Source organism: Girardinichthys multiradiatus, chromosome 6 (assembly GCF_021462225.1).
Source record: "Girardinichthys multiradiatus isolate DD_20200921_A chromosome 6, DD_fGirMul_XY1, whole genome shotgun sequence".
In the NCBI taxonomy this organism is placed as follows: domain Eukaryota; kingdom Metazoa; phylum Chordata; class Actinopteri; order Cyprinodontiformes; family Goodeidae; genus Girardinichthys; species Girardinichthys multiradiatus.
In genome coordinates, this window is record NC_061799.1 from 13,825,085 (window position 1) to 13,840,121 (window position 15,037).

The 15,037-nt window shown below is 37.8% G+C and overlaps 1 protein-coding gene across 10 annotated transcripts in view; it reads right to left on the reverse strand.

Moving 5' to 3' along the window:
- Positions 1-15,037, reverse strand: part of rnf220a (ring finger protein 220a) — a 207,560-nt gene that overhangs the window by 149,144 nt on the left and 43,379 nt on the right. The window lies entirely within an intron of this gene.

Consider the following 15,037-nt stretch of genomic DNA (forward strand, 5'->3'; position numbering starts at 1 on the left):
GTTTTGAGTGATGAACCAGGCTGGGAGTTTTAAAGGCCTCAGGAATGTTTTGCAGGTGTTTAGAGTTAACTCGTTGATTCAGATGATTAGGTTCATAGCTCGTTTAGAGACCCTTTTAATGATATGCTAATTTTGTGAGATAGGAATTTTGGGTTTTCATGAGCTGTATGCCAAAATCATCTGTATTAAGACAATAAAAGACCTGAAATATTTCTGTTAGTGTGCAATGAATCTAAAATATATGAATGTTAAATTTTCATCATTACATTATGGAAAATAATGAACTTTATCACAATATGCTAATATTTTGAGAAGGACCTGTACATTCGTTGTCGGCTTTGTTGAGACTCTAACTTAGAACAACACTGATGAAACTGTAGCATCACCTCCCCTGTGCTGCTGCGTCTGAGACAAAGCTGATGATTTTCTTTTATATTACATCAAAAATATGTCTTAGGTTGTGCAAGTTTGACTAACTACAAGTGTACTTCCAAATAAAGAAAAATAACCTTACTTGAAAAAAGGCAGAGTACAGACAAAGTATTGTATTTAAGTGTCCCAGCAAGTGGTAATGACTCCAACACACATATACAGGTGCAGCACCCTGTAGTGTTCCAGTGTGTGTCATTAGGGCTATCAGGGCCACTCTGGAAGGATTAGAAGACTGTTAGAAGAACAAGGCTTCACACACACGCAGTGACAGCTCACCACTGAGTTGTCTGCACACTGCTGGACACCAAATCCCTGCTCACAGATTTATGTGTATGTGTGTGTGTGGTAGAGAGTTGGGAGCACGTGCCAGCATCCAGTGTATCATGCAGTGAGCACTGAGCAAAGATATCAGTACACCGCTGAGCCCCTTACAGAGCTAATCCATCAAACACACACACACACACACACACACACACACACAAAAACATTTTTAGTTTGTTTTTCATCCCACATTTATAATTTTTGACATTACTATGACCTAAAATCATTTTGCAGAAAGAAGCGTCTAAACGACAACAAAAAAAAAGAACGGGAAGGATCATGTAGACGTGTGAAGATTGCATCAATGATTCAGAGAAAACACAACACGAAAGGAGATGCTGTGTGTGTTGCTCTTTTCAAGCCTGGTATTTTTTTTTATGAGAGCAAGTGTGCTTGGGTAATGTGTGTGTATGGACTGAATTGCCTCTCTTTCAGGGTTACTTTTAGGGTGGGGTGTATTAAGCTCCCTCATAGCGAACTGAGCACAGTCACTGAACCAAAGGGATGGTCATTTCTTTTTTCATGGAAGGGGGTAAAAAAAGGAGGAGAAAGAGGAGGTGGAGGTCTCACAATGGTGACAATTTCCACTTTTTTTCCATGACTATTCTTCTGCTCCTTACAGCTTTTCTTCAGGGGTAATACAGCCTGCAGCTGAGGGTAGGATGGGGTAGCTTGGGAAGAAGGGGAACGCATTTAGCAAACATAAACTCCTGAAACCCTGTAGGATTTTCTTAACATCAAAAACTGGTGGAGCTCTTCAGTTGTAAAGGCCTTGGTTTATTTTGTTTGGTGATGTTATTTGACATAAGGATTCAGTTTTAGTAAATAATGGCAAATAAAAACAGGAATAGCTGTCTTAAATTGCAGGTTACAAAAAGTATATATAACTATTACGATCAAAAACTGTATAAAGTCATTTCTGGTAAAGGTAGGGATCCAGCTCACTAGATGGGACGATACACGATACTGGGCTCACGAAAGCCAGTCAAGAAAGTTTTAGCAATTTTTGGGGGAAATCTTTTTTTTAATTTTCACAATAACTGAGTCCACATATTTTTCTTTTTAAGCTTGTCTAAAGTGACCCAAAAAATAACCACAAGAATGCACAGTTTTGTTGTGTTTTCACAAATAGGCTAAAGGTTTTGATAAACATTAAACTGTTTCAGATAACCTCTGATAATTGTAGAATTATCCAGTTCAGGTTTGATCAGTCTAAGTCTTTTAGATTTCGACTCAAAGAGGACTGAATGCAGTCCAGGCTGATTAACACCTTCAGCGCTCGAAGAAGAAGCTAACTTTAGCTTCTGCTTCAGGTAGCCAATCATGGTGTTTTCACCGTGCTTACAAATAATTTGTATCATGTCTTTCTCTCTGATATAGTTTCTGTTTTTCAACCTAGCACCCTGAATGCTGGCAGATAGACGATTTAAAAATGGTTCTTCACTTTTGTGCTGTCCTTTTGTGTTGTCAGTCATCCCGACAAGTGTCTGCTATTTGAGTCATAGCTTGTTTTTACATTGCAGCAATAGTCAAGCACTACTTCCTTTCTTACTTCAGAATAGGCGTCTAAAGCAAAGGTACAAGATGTCATGCTTATTGTACTCAGCTTCATTTCTGGGGCCTGTAATAATAGCTAACACTTGCTTCACTGGACAAATTCACAAACTGACAGGAACTGGATAGAGCTTCTCGAGACAGACTTTGATGAGAAATCCTGTGGTGTTTTGATACCATGAGATCTCGTAGCTTGAAATCCAGTTACACCCCTAGTTAAGATACATTTAAATTCCTTCTACTAACTTTTTGTTCAACAGTCAAGTTCTTCTGCTAATGTTGCAGTGAGGGAGGCTAACAAAAGAATGAAAGGAAGAGAAAGGAAAAGGATGAAAGCTGTCTCCACTTTAAAGTGGATTAGGGGCTCACAGCACTGAAACAATGGGAGGTGAAAAATCAAATTAGCCCTCCCTGAAACATCAAACGAGGGAGGCCAGGAACAGCTAAGCTTCCTCTGTCGCTAATCTGTTGACTCAATGTGAACGATATACACCGCTATCCACCAGTGAAGACAAGCTGTTCTGCTTCTCTTCGTCCTCTGTGTGCTGTGTTTGACTTCTTTTCTCATCTGTTGTTGCCCCATTTTTTATGTTCTTTTTCTCCAGCCTCATCCTGCTCTGCCTTGGACCGTCTGACTTCAAAGGGCCTCTGTACTCAGGTGTGGCTAAGGTCAAGCCAGAAAACGTTGACCGCTGAAAATTATGTCACACGGCTGCAGTCAAAGAAAATACCCTAATCACTGAACTGTCCAGCATGGGTTCTACTTATTTTTTTTCTAGCTTGTGCTCACGGTCTCAGTTTTGTGCTTCCCTGCTGTCACTTGCACTTTTCAGCTTAACTCATTGTACATATTTCATGTTTATATCATTCTCCCTGTCTTCGTGTATGCTTTCATCTCCCACCCTAACTTTTGCTTTTTCTCCAGTGATCTGACTTTAGTAGTTTGAAACATAGATACATGTATTCCACACAGATTTGAGATTTAAGTAGATGTTGGCCACATAAAACATGAAACTAAAAGAAACAGAAAAATAATGATGTACTGACTCAGAATGGAAAAAAATCAAAAGCTCTGCGTGTGGCAGTCTGATATGCTGTCTCCTTTATGATTTACTAGTTTCACATATTATATTACAGTCCATACAGTATCAACCACATTTATACTGGTATAGATGTGGAGAAATACTTAAATATTCTTCAATAAGTTCAGTGTTTAATGTAGTACCATAATTACATGTTTGAGGCCAAAAAGTCTCCATTATAACCTAGATTTAGTTGGGAGTTATGCTTAAAAAAATACTTTTCTGTCCTACCATCACAAATGTAAGCATGCAAAATCTAGGCTATCTAGATATATTGTTCAAAGAGAAATGGTCACAGATGCATCTCTCTGTGTTCTCCAAACCCTGTGAAATGTTACTGGTGAGGAGTAAGGACTGTCCTACTGGCATCTGGGTATTAACCAGTTACATATACACATTTACTTGAGTAACGTTTAAAAAACAACAACAACAAAAAAAACTTCTACCAGCAGTTTTAGAGCAGTAAACTTTTAATAATATTATTTTTAAGGTAATGCTGCTCTTACCTGAGTAAAATGTATGACTGCTCTCTACCTATCTTCATTGAATAAAGCATGTTTAACCAAAAAATGCATCAGGCACAGAAACACACTTATAGTTGACGTTAAAGTGAAACTCCTTGTTTCTAAACAAGCTTTATTGTTGTTACTAATGTTACTTCTGTCCGATGTGCTATTTGGAGGTCAAGTAAACATTTGGTAAGTATTGTCACTGGAAATACTTCACACTATTCTAACACATATACATTACTTACTGTACGCAATGGTTTCACAAGCTTTATATTGTGAAAAAGTGTGATTTGGAAATGTGGGTTTCTTCTGCGTGAATTTTTAATTTCGTATTAATTTCTTTAATTTATTATTTAAATACCAGAATTTTTATATTTTTTCATAATTTGTTTTCTAATTAAATCAGATGTTAAATTCAAACTCAGTAATTAAGTATTTTTACAGAATACTTTTTAACTTTTACTTGAGTAAATGTTTTAAGATGAGTACATTTTACTTCTATTTGACTAAAATTATATTGAAGTCATGATACTGTTACCTGAGTACAATTGTTGGCTACTCTACCCACCTCTGCCTACTGGCAAGAATGAGGTTTCACAAAGTATTGATAACAGTGACATGTATTTTACATTTTTAATTCAACTTAACATCTAATATACATTCAAATAAATTTGTCACTTTGTTATTAGCTGGTGTGAAACCACCACAACCTTTCAGTCAACATCTGAGTCTCTATGACCCAAGACTCCCCGTAGAAAATGACTCTTTCCTTCCACCCCTCCCGCCGATCCCAGTAAAGAAGAAGAATGTCCTAGCAGCGATGCATGTTCCATTGTTCACGCTCTGCCTCCAATTTGCTCTCCACATTCTGCGGCCCCGGCCGAGACGTTACGCCGGCTTAAGGGACAAATCGCACACACAAGACAGGGGGAGAAAGGGAGAAACAGAGAGATGTGTGTCTGTGTGTGTATGTGTGTGGGGTGGTGTTAAGAAAAAAGAATGGGGGGGTGGGGGGCTAACCCTCTTCACAGCAATGCAATTATAGTCCTGTATTTGAAGCCGGTGGGGTTTTTGTGGCTGCCTCGCCTGCTCTTTTTCTCTCCATCACCCTCTGTACTTTAGCGCCGGGGCTAATAGCCATAGCCGCTGCAATTTCTACGGTACATGACATTAACATGGTGGCGTGTCACCGACAAAGGGAGGCATTCAAAGGGACTTAAAAAAGAGCAGCGGCTTCGCCTGGTTAAGTAGGCCTCAACCTGCCAAGGCCGCAAAACAGACAGACAACTTGTGTGTTTATTACCAGAGCCACCTAGGGAGTGGGTGGGGGGAGATAGACACCATCGACATCCTAGAATTTGCCATGTTTCCATGCTCTCACCTTTGAGCTCTGCTAATTTAAATGCACGTGGGAGCTGAAAAGCAGAAATAAGTCGCAGGAGTGAATGAAACTTTACCCCCCTTGTCTAACAGGAATGTAGACGCTTAATATGATGCCATAAAACAACATGACGCTAAGAATTGCATACCAAACAGGATTGCGTTTCATTTTACATATGAGTAAAATTCAGCGTATAACTCGGACCACCAACTAAGACAGCTGGCTGCTCCTGCAGTGTCCGTATGAGCAAAAAGAGAACGCCTGCTCGAGATGTGACTGTGGATGTGTGTTTGTGAGGAACAGGTGGCTGGTTTTATCATTTCCTGTACAGTAGTAATGATGTTTTTTCGAGTGTTACCCTGACTAATTTGAGTGAGCATGTGTTTGCTTTATTGGCTGATTTTCCATAGGCTCTTGAGATTATAATAAAATTACAATACTGTGCTACTGAGGGATGTTTTCCTCACTTCTGTCTGCAGAAGCAAGAATTTAATCATTGAAACGTATTCAAAAACTTTGTATAAAAAGGATGTTATTAATATCAGTGTAAATGTTGTGTAAGGTAAAAATGGGAACAGAGGAGCAGAAGGCAAGTTTAGTCAGTGGCTGTTGGTTTGACACAAAAGAGTCCCCCCCCAAAAAAAAGAGACTGCAGAGACACAAAGAGAAAAGAAACGAAGGAGCAAAACGGCTGCCTGGACACAGAGGAACAGGAGGAGGAGGAGGAGGAGGAAGAGGGGGAGCAGGCTAAAAGGCGATGGTAAACTCCCACATTCACAGCGGAACCCCCTGCCCCATTGAAAAGACCATCTGTGGCTTGAAATGGATGAGTGTTGCGAGTGCGTTCAAAAACATTTCTGTTTTAATTCTTGAGCCTCCTGAGTGGGCGGAGCAAATGGGGGAAGAAGGGGGTGTGGAGTGGGGGTCTAGGCGGGTGTGAAAAGGCCTGGGTTCTGCACCCTCTAAGTTTTGAGGGAGGAGGGGTCTGTAAACAAATAAATGAGAGATACGAAGGGGTTGTGTTCCTGTGTGTATGTGTGTTTGTGTGTGTGTGAGGACCCCTGTAACGTAGGGGCCAGCTTCACAATCCAAATTACACGGGGCGAGGTGGACAGACACAGTTATTTTGAAGACAAAACAGCTCTGAAATCTAGCATTAGGGACACATGGAGGGACTAACTGCGATGGACATTTAGGGCCAGCTTATGAGATTCACTGTGTCCCATTTGTCAAATTTACCTGTCATTATTCTACCGTTATAATGCAGTATTTCCTCTCTAATACATAGAAATTTTAAATATATGGTCTTTATCGTGCAGGTGCCCTTATAAGTTTTGACATTTTGGCATGTTAATGCGACAAACCTCAATGTATTTTAAGGTGATTTTATTTGAAACACCATCAATTCTAAAAACAGTACTTTTCCAATTTTTACTTGTAAAAAAAAATTTTACTCGTGTGTCATGCATTTGGATTTAGTGCTCTTTACTCTGGTACCCCTAAATACATTAAAAACTGTCAGTTTTTAATTACAGAATTACAAATGATTGAAGATAGACTCTAATACTAATACTAATGACTTAAAAGCAACTTCTGAAATCACTTGGTGGCACAGGATTATATTCAGGGATGTCAGATTAAAGGGGCTGAATACAAATGCACACCACACTTTTTAGATTTTTGTGTGTAAAATTATTTTGAAACCCATTTATTCCTCCCCTTCCATTTCACAATATAATGGTAACTGTGCTGATCAATCACATAAGATTTTGGGTTTTAAGATGATAAGAAAAAAAAAATCATCTGTTATATTAATTCTGAGCTACTCTGACAGAAAACTGCATTTTAGGAAAAAATATATACAAACCCAAAGACAAAAAACAAAAAAAACCAATCATACACTTTGGGTATTCTTGTTTTAGATTCTTACTAAATCTCTGCCCTCCCTCCTCCCCTCTGTTTTGTCTCTGTCTCTCCAGATTGAGTGCCTCTAATTCATTTGCTCCCCCCTCCATGTCAATTAATTAAGTGCACGCTATTCTTCGGCCGTGCACAGCAATTAGCATGAGATAAATATGCATCAGTCGAATTATCTCGTCTTGTAGTCTACTCCCCCCTGCTCCCCCACCGTGCCCCTGTTCTGACGGTAATGCTAATTTGCATCATGAGTATTCTTAGATGCGTGTTAATTAGGCTTTGGTATCAGGATTTTACCTTGATACGGGACCTCAAGAACGTGTTCAAGTGTTTCTGCAGCCAAAGGGAACCTGACATACTTTAATTAAAGGGTATAAATGACTTAGAAGATGAGGCGTGTGCACGAGCATGTAGTAAAAGCAAAGACTGTGTTATAAATACTTCTTTGAGACATTCTGAGATTTTATTTTGAAACACAGCAAACGCTGTTATACTGCTGGCCTACTTTTATGGCTGAAAAATGCGATACCTTCCCACAACATGATGCCAACAGCCTTCTCCAAACGTCCTGCAAGATAATCAAATAATGGGCCCAGAAGTCGATTTTCTCTAATAGGCGTAGGGGCAATTCAAACGATAGACTTCATAGCATTACATCACTCACAGAGCACTCTGACAAGCCATTTACTGACAACGAATTACCTCACTGCCCATAAAAACTAAACTAATGTGAAATATCACATATTTTAATCAACTGGGAGGAGGGAGGAAAGTATTGCTCTCCTCAAATATTTGGACCGAGGCTGGGTGTTTCAGAGGCAAGCTTTAATTAAATTAACATGGAACCGATTTTTTTTCATTTGTGCCCATTAAAGAAAAAAAAAAACTGGGTTTTATGGTGCAATTCCTAAAAAGTATCACGAGGGGTTAACAGCCTGGTGGAGAAGGATGGAGCTGCTTCTTTAATTACAGTTAGACCATGTTTTACAGCCCAAACGTACATTCAGGAAAGTAATTCTTCAACAGGTTCTTAGTTCAGCTCAGTCTTAAATTAAGAAGAGCTTTAAGTGAAGGACGCAATGTTTCATTTACTATTTTTGTAAAGCGAAGTGAGAGGAATAGGATAAAAGGGGTGCCTGCACCTACATTCGCTCTCAAAGATTTGTCAAGCTACAATAATCGCTCCAACAAAGACTTATTGATAAGACCATATTAATAAAGTTTTAAAAAGACTAAAAACACGGCTAAAATAAATTATGTAAGTCACATTTTTACACTAAATGAAATTTGTTTTCTTTTTTTCCGATGATAAGTAATTCTGTGCATATTTAGTACTGTACATACACTGACTGAAAATAATCTTGATGCTGTGGAGTGGCCCAGTTACAATTTTGGGGCCCTAACTGTGTGTATGACACATTTAGAGGTATAGACAAAGGTTGGTTATTGATTTCATAGACCTAAATGAGCATATGTTTTTATCTATACTGCAGTAATGTGTCACAATAACTCAATGATTCTTTATTATTACTAATGAAGCTAGTAAGACAAGTTACACACATATAAAACAACTTCATCTTGATGCATTTAACTATTTTTATTTAAACATGAGTCATGTGGAATTGCTGAAACCTCTTTTCAGTCATGGATTAAGAAGCTGCATGAATACGATGCATTTAGGTTTGACTGGCTGAAAACCCTGGAGCCCAAGTTTAGGTGAATTGAGATAAAAACTTCTGAATTGATTTTGCTTCTATATAGACGATTTATGTAAGGGATATATGCATCAGTCGTCAGGGAATTGGACTGAACTGGCTAGTACATATGGTTTATTCCATGTATCTGTTTGTCCTGTTTGTGTGCATTTGTCATTTTACAGTGCAAATTTTGCCAAATATAACTATATAAATATTCTCCATGATATGAATGTTCAAAGGTGCACAGCCGTAAAATGGGAGAATTGCTTTGTCGAAACAGAATGAGAGACGACTCTTTATCCTGCAATTTTAATAAATTTCATTCTGTCAATTTTTCATTCTGTTACATTTTTCCAACTTTTGGTCCATAGATTCCCCTATTTTGATAAAGACTTGGCCAAACCATCTGAAGCACCAAAACAATTCAACCCTTTGCAAAAGTTGTTTCATTTGCAAATTTGCAAAACTCGTTTTACTTTTTTAATTTATTTTTTTATTCTAAATGGATGTTTTCTCCCATTTGGTTCAGAACTAATTACTATGTACAGTGATAAATATAGATAATTTTAAAAAGTCCAACATTACTGTGTTTGGAATAGTTTTAAAATAATGTTAAAATATCACAGAGTGCATATTGTAGTAACATTTGACATGAAATGGGTTTTCTTTTAAAGTTCAGTTTTTTCATGTCTTTTGCTTGTTAATAATATTGCCAACATTTCTTGCTTGTACAGTGCTTATGCAGGGTATTTCCTAATGAATAGAGAATCTAATCTGTTTATGTGGGGATGCGTCCATTATAATGTTGTAAATAATTTGGGGTCAGCTAAGTTCTATCTAATTTTGCTGAAATTACTCTGAGATTAGTCAACGACACCGTGTCGGCTATGGACCAGGTTCTTAGAAACCACCATCTCTGAGGACCTGAGATGGTCTTCACACATAGACACTGTCCGGAAGAAAGCCCAGCAGAGACTGTACTTCCTGAGGCAACTCAAGACGTTCAACCTTCCACAGGAGCTGCTGGTCATCTTCTACACTGCCATCATACAGTCTGTCCTGTCTTCATCCATCTCTGTGTGGTTTGGGTCATCCGCAAAACAGGACAGGTCGAGACTGCCACAAATAATCAGGACTGCAAAGAGAATAATCAGGGCTGACCTTCCCTCCATCCAGGACTTATACAGGTCTAGGGTCAGAAAAAGAGCTGCTAAAATCTCTGCAGACCCCACACACCCTGCACATAAACTGTTCAGAGTTTTACCTTCAGGCCGTCGCTACAGAGCACTGTTCACTAAAACCAGCCGCCACAGAGACAGTTTCTTCCCCCAGGCTGTTTCTCTGATGAACATTCAATAGAGTACAAAACAACAGCATACAGATGTTGCAAATACACCTTTTTATTTAAATATGTATATATTTGTATATTGTATATATGTATATTCTGCAATGCAAAAACAAAACCAGAGCAAAGTGTACCGGAGTCAAATTCCTTGTTTGTATGTACGAACTTGGCAATAAAGCTGATTCTGATTCTGATGTCTAAAGAGACAAAACAGGACAGAGGGAGGGATTCGCAGAATCAGGTAAGAGCCAAAGTTGGTTTACATGTCAGGGATGGTTTGCTGAGCATTTGATTCTCTCATATGACAAAAGTGGGAATAAAATAAAAAGCTAAAAAAAAAAAAAAAAAAAGCCTGGACTCTTCTAGCTGCAGTTTATGTGTGTTGTGTGAGTGTGGGACCTCTTATTTCTTGACCTTCAGAGTTCCTAGTTCAAGCTAAGCGACTGTTTCTTTCTCTTTTTTAACCTAAACTAATGCTCTAAAGCTCCTGTTGAAAATGTTCTAATTACCTGTAGATTTTTTTAGAACTTTTTGCAACCCATTTTTCAGAAAAATGCTAATTTGATGACTAGAGTCACAATAAATTGTCCCCTGTGTGTGTGTGTGTGTGTGTGTGTGTGTGTGTGTGCGTGTGTGTGGTTGTAAAGTTTTTTTTTTCTTCCCATTCAGATAAAGAAAAAGCTTGTCAGCATTAACAATTCTCTTTCTTAAAAACTAAAGGCCACTAAGTGTCGTTCACACAGTGAGCCAAACCCTGACTCAGCAGAATGGGTGATCTACTAAGCTGCCCAGAAATATATATTATATATATAAATATAATATTTTTTTCTTTGTAAAATAGCATATTCAGACAACAGACAATCTTTCAAATGTCTTGAAAGACTGAGTGGACAGAGCAGAGGGGATTGGTCACTGTGTGAATGTGTGGTTTGGGGGGCAGTGAAAGGCCTGAAAGGGGGGGGGTGCGGGGGGGTTCCTGATGGAGGCTGAATGCCACCACCCAGTAGGCCGTGAAATCAGAAACTTTCGCCAACAAGACAGCCACCCGCACAGCAGCCGTTGTTCTGAAAGTGGGACAGCATGCGTGTTCGGGCTCCTCTAGGGAGAGCGCAGTCATGCAGGGTATCGCCCAGCTCCTCCTCCTCCCACTGCTATCTCCTGTCACTCTCTGCCCTTCTGTCTCCTCCTGTTCTCAGTCTTCAGGCCCATCTCACATGTGCTCCACTTTCAGACTGTTCATTTCTACAGTAGGGCTTAAAAATGTTTCACAAGTTTCAGGGTAAGGTCGGCTGCTAGTCCGAATGAATGGACATTCTTGTCCCATTGATAAATAACGTGCTTAAAAATCTCAAACACAAAATGGTTTTTATGGTTTATACTATTTGTCGCATATTTCGGTTAAAAAAAGTTGAAGAAATATGTTATTTTATACTAAAATTGTTCTGGAAAGTTCAAAAAACCTCAGTTAGGTGCTATGAAAATGAATTATTTAAGTGTAAAAGGTATATTTTCCAGCACTTTTTCTTACTACTTTTCCGTTCATTTAAAATGAACCCCCTTCCCAAGTCTCCCCATTTTCCTCCCTCTCTCTTCCTTCCCCCATCTTTTCTCCTTTAACAAACTCTCCTCTTTTCGCCGTGTCTCGGCCTGATTATCATGCTGCTGGTGACTTTTCCCCTCTTGTCTCACTCTTGCTTTTTCTAAAGGGTACTTAATAAAATTCAGAGTCTGGTTTTCATGTTTGTGTTTAAGTGGTAGACGGAGGAAAGAGAAAGGAGAAGGACTTTTGTGTTTAATTCCCTTTGTTTCTCTTTCTCTAAGGATTACTGAGTAAAATGTTTAGTACTGCAGGTTTATGTCACAAAAGTAAAGCAGACATTAATATTTATATACATGGCTGGTAAATTTAATTAATTGAGATGAAGGCAAACTTTTAGCAAACTCTGAAAGCTACGAGGTAAAAAGCTCTTTTCTTTTTTCTGCTATAGAACATCAAAACAAATTTTCATAGAGGCTTACATCTAGTAAAGCCAATTGCAACAGAATTTTGAGTGAAAGCACAAACTTTCAGAATCATGCAGCTGGTGGCAAACTATTCATTTTTTGCTTTACGTGGTGAAGCTATGAAGACATCCTCTGGTTTTTAGAACAATAGGAATCAGAATCAGAAAATGTTAATTTGTTGTAATAGATCACTGTAAATTAATATCTGAAATATAGAAAACTTTGAAACACTAAAATATATAAACAATTCAAAAATCAGTGTGAAAAATAAACCAGTCTAAACAGGTGAAAACTTAAGTGAAAAAGAAACCAGAATCAGATTTAAGTACAGAGACCCGAAATGAACAGGCTAATATAAATAATTAAAAACAAAATTAACTATACATTTCTGTGGTGGTCTGGTTAAAATTACACGTTTTCATATTTTTTATAAAGACCTTTTATTAATTTACAGTCTGTATCCCTGAGCACATATTATCTGTTTAGGGTTTACATTGTAGATGCTCTATAATGAAGTTAGAATAGCAGATATAAAGTTAGTGTTACTGTAAAAATGAGACTATTGCAAGTAACAATCTGTGCTTATCGGTCTCTTACAGTACATTGCATATATATACGAATTTGACTTAATAAAGTGATTCCATTGCGTGATACCATGTTAGTGGCATTTAGACATGCCCTGCTTCCAAGGATTTTAATGTATACCAAGGTTTTAAAATGTTATAGATTAAACTTAACATTCCTACGGTTTACAGTCCTTTTAATCAGATGCAAGATAAAATACTGGACTGAACAGAGTATGTTCCGGCTGTATGAAGCATAGACCACCAGATTGATACCTCTCCCCCGCCTGTTTTTTAGCACTGCTGGTCAGCTTTGCCTTCACTTACAAAGAAGACAAATGTGGCAGTTTTGGAAATATTGGTGGTTGTGAAGAAAACACACAGTCATGATGTGGAAACTAAAGCAGTGCCACCCATCCCTCTCACTAAGTTAAACAATGTTTTAAAAACTACAAAGAACATATCTGCAAAGCAGCTGGCTTGCAGAAAACCCATCTAATTTAGCAGCTTATTATACTTGTTTTACTCTTTAACAAGCAAAATGGCAAAAAGGGTGAAAATATTGGGCAACAAGCTCTTGGGAAGTAGTACACTTTGTGGGTGTTTATTCCCTGATATATGTTTTTTGGCATATGTATTAAAATTAAAGTAATAATACATATACAACATTATTATAACTATAGTAAAATATATGTTAGGTTATTGTATCAGCAGAGTTAGTTGTTGCTTTTCTGTTTTAAAAAAAAAAAAAAAGATGTTTTCATTTAGATTTTTGCACAAATGCCATACAGTCATATTTAAAGTTATACTACAGGAATCTGATACCAACCCATGACTAATATCAATGTTATAAAAGGATTAAGATTGAAGTTATAATTCAGCATCAGTAATTGCAGAAAAAATCATTTTTTGAGCAGATGATGACATTAAAATATGATTAATATTTACTTTATTCTTTTCTATGATGGCATAAAAAATAAAACAAATTTACCTTGCATCTCTTAATCATTTTGGAGGGTTCGGAGATTCATCTGGAATAACCAAATATGGGCTTCCTGCTTGCAGGAAGACTAATGGCTTTAGTATTAATTGAAACTCTTTTCCAGTCTGAGAAATTAATCAAAGATAAAGTAGAAGGAGGGAGATATTAAAAGTTTAAGTGGGGCTTGGTGATTCATTATCTGCTCAGATAAGCATTTGACGAATATAAACTCTGTAATATTGAGATTTGTTGCTGCTTATTCACACCGAGACCAGCGTTTCATTATATCCTTATAACATTATAACAAATGCAAAGACAGATAGAAAGTGTGACTGAAGTGTGTGGAAAAAATAAATAAAATACAAAGAGACCATTAGAAGGAAATGAGGCAAAAATATGCAGCAAACATTATGGTTAATTGTTTTATTATTATTTAGAGAAGCAAAAGGAAGGAAGAATTCAACACTGGGAAAGGTTTAGGGGAAAAAAATGGATAAACAAAGGATAAAAAACATGAAAATAATTAAGAAAAGGCAGGAAAAGTGGAACAAATTTGTGAAGAATTTCAATTTTGTGCAGAAGTTGGTCCAGTGGCTGCATAGGACCAAAAAGAAAAAGAAAAGAAAACAGGAAGAAGCAATAAATGACAAATGAGTTGGACGAAAAGTAGAAGGCTGAGCGTGGTGGAGGCAGAGAGACGAATATCCTCTCGTCATCCACCCACCATCTCCCTTCCTATCCCTTCCCTCCTGACAGCCTTCATCTGCCTGCTTAACCACCCCCCACACACTGTTAAATTATTCAAGACCTCTTCTGTAGCACGCTTGATTAAGTTTTCATTTCTGCAAATTACCATGAGGAAACGCGCCACGCCACTGAATCACCTAACCACTACAAGCTCCGAGGCTGTTTACCTGCTGTCATATGCAGGGAGAGCAAGGCGCGCAAAGGGAAACAAAGGCAGCATAAATGATCATGTTATACCTTAATCATCTCTTTGTATTGTTGTGATCATAATGTATTGTAAACCTCTTTGTCAATACTGGTAATGTTCAACAGTTATGTCATGAAGGCGCATTTCAGTGGAATTATAAATTAGAGACTGAAATATCGAAAAAGAAAGATAAACAAACACCGGAAGATTTAGAGGCTATTGCTTTAGTGTGTAATCTACTGTATATGTATAGTGATGGACTGAGATTGCACAAATGGTCAGTAGGTCCCATTTGGAAGAACAATGAGAGCTTGAC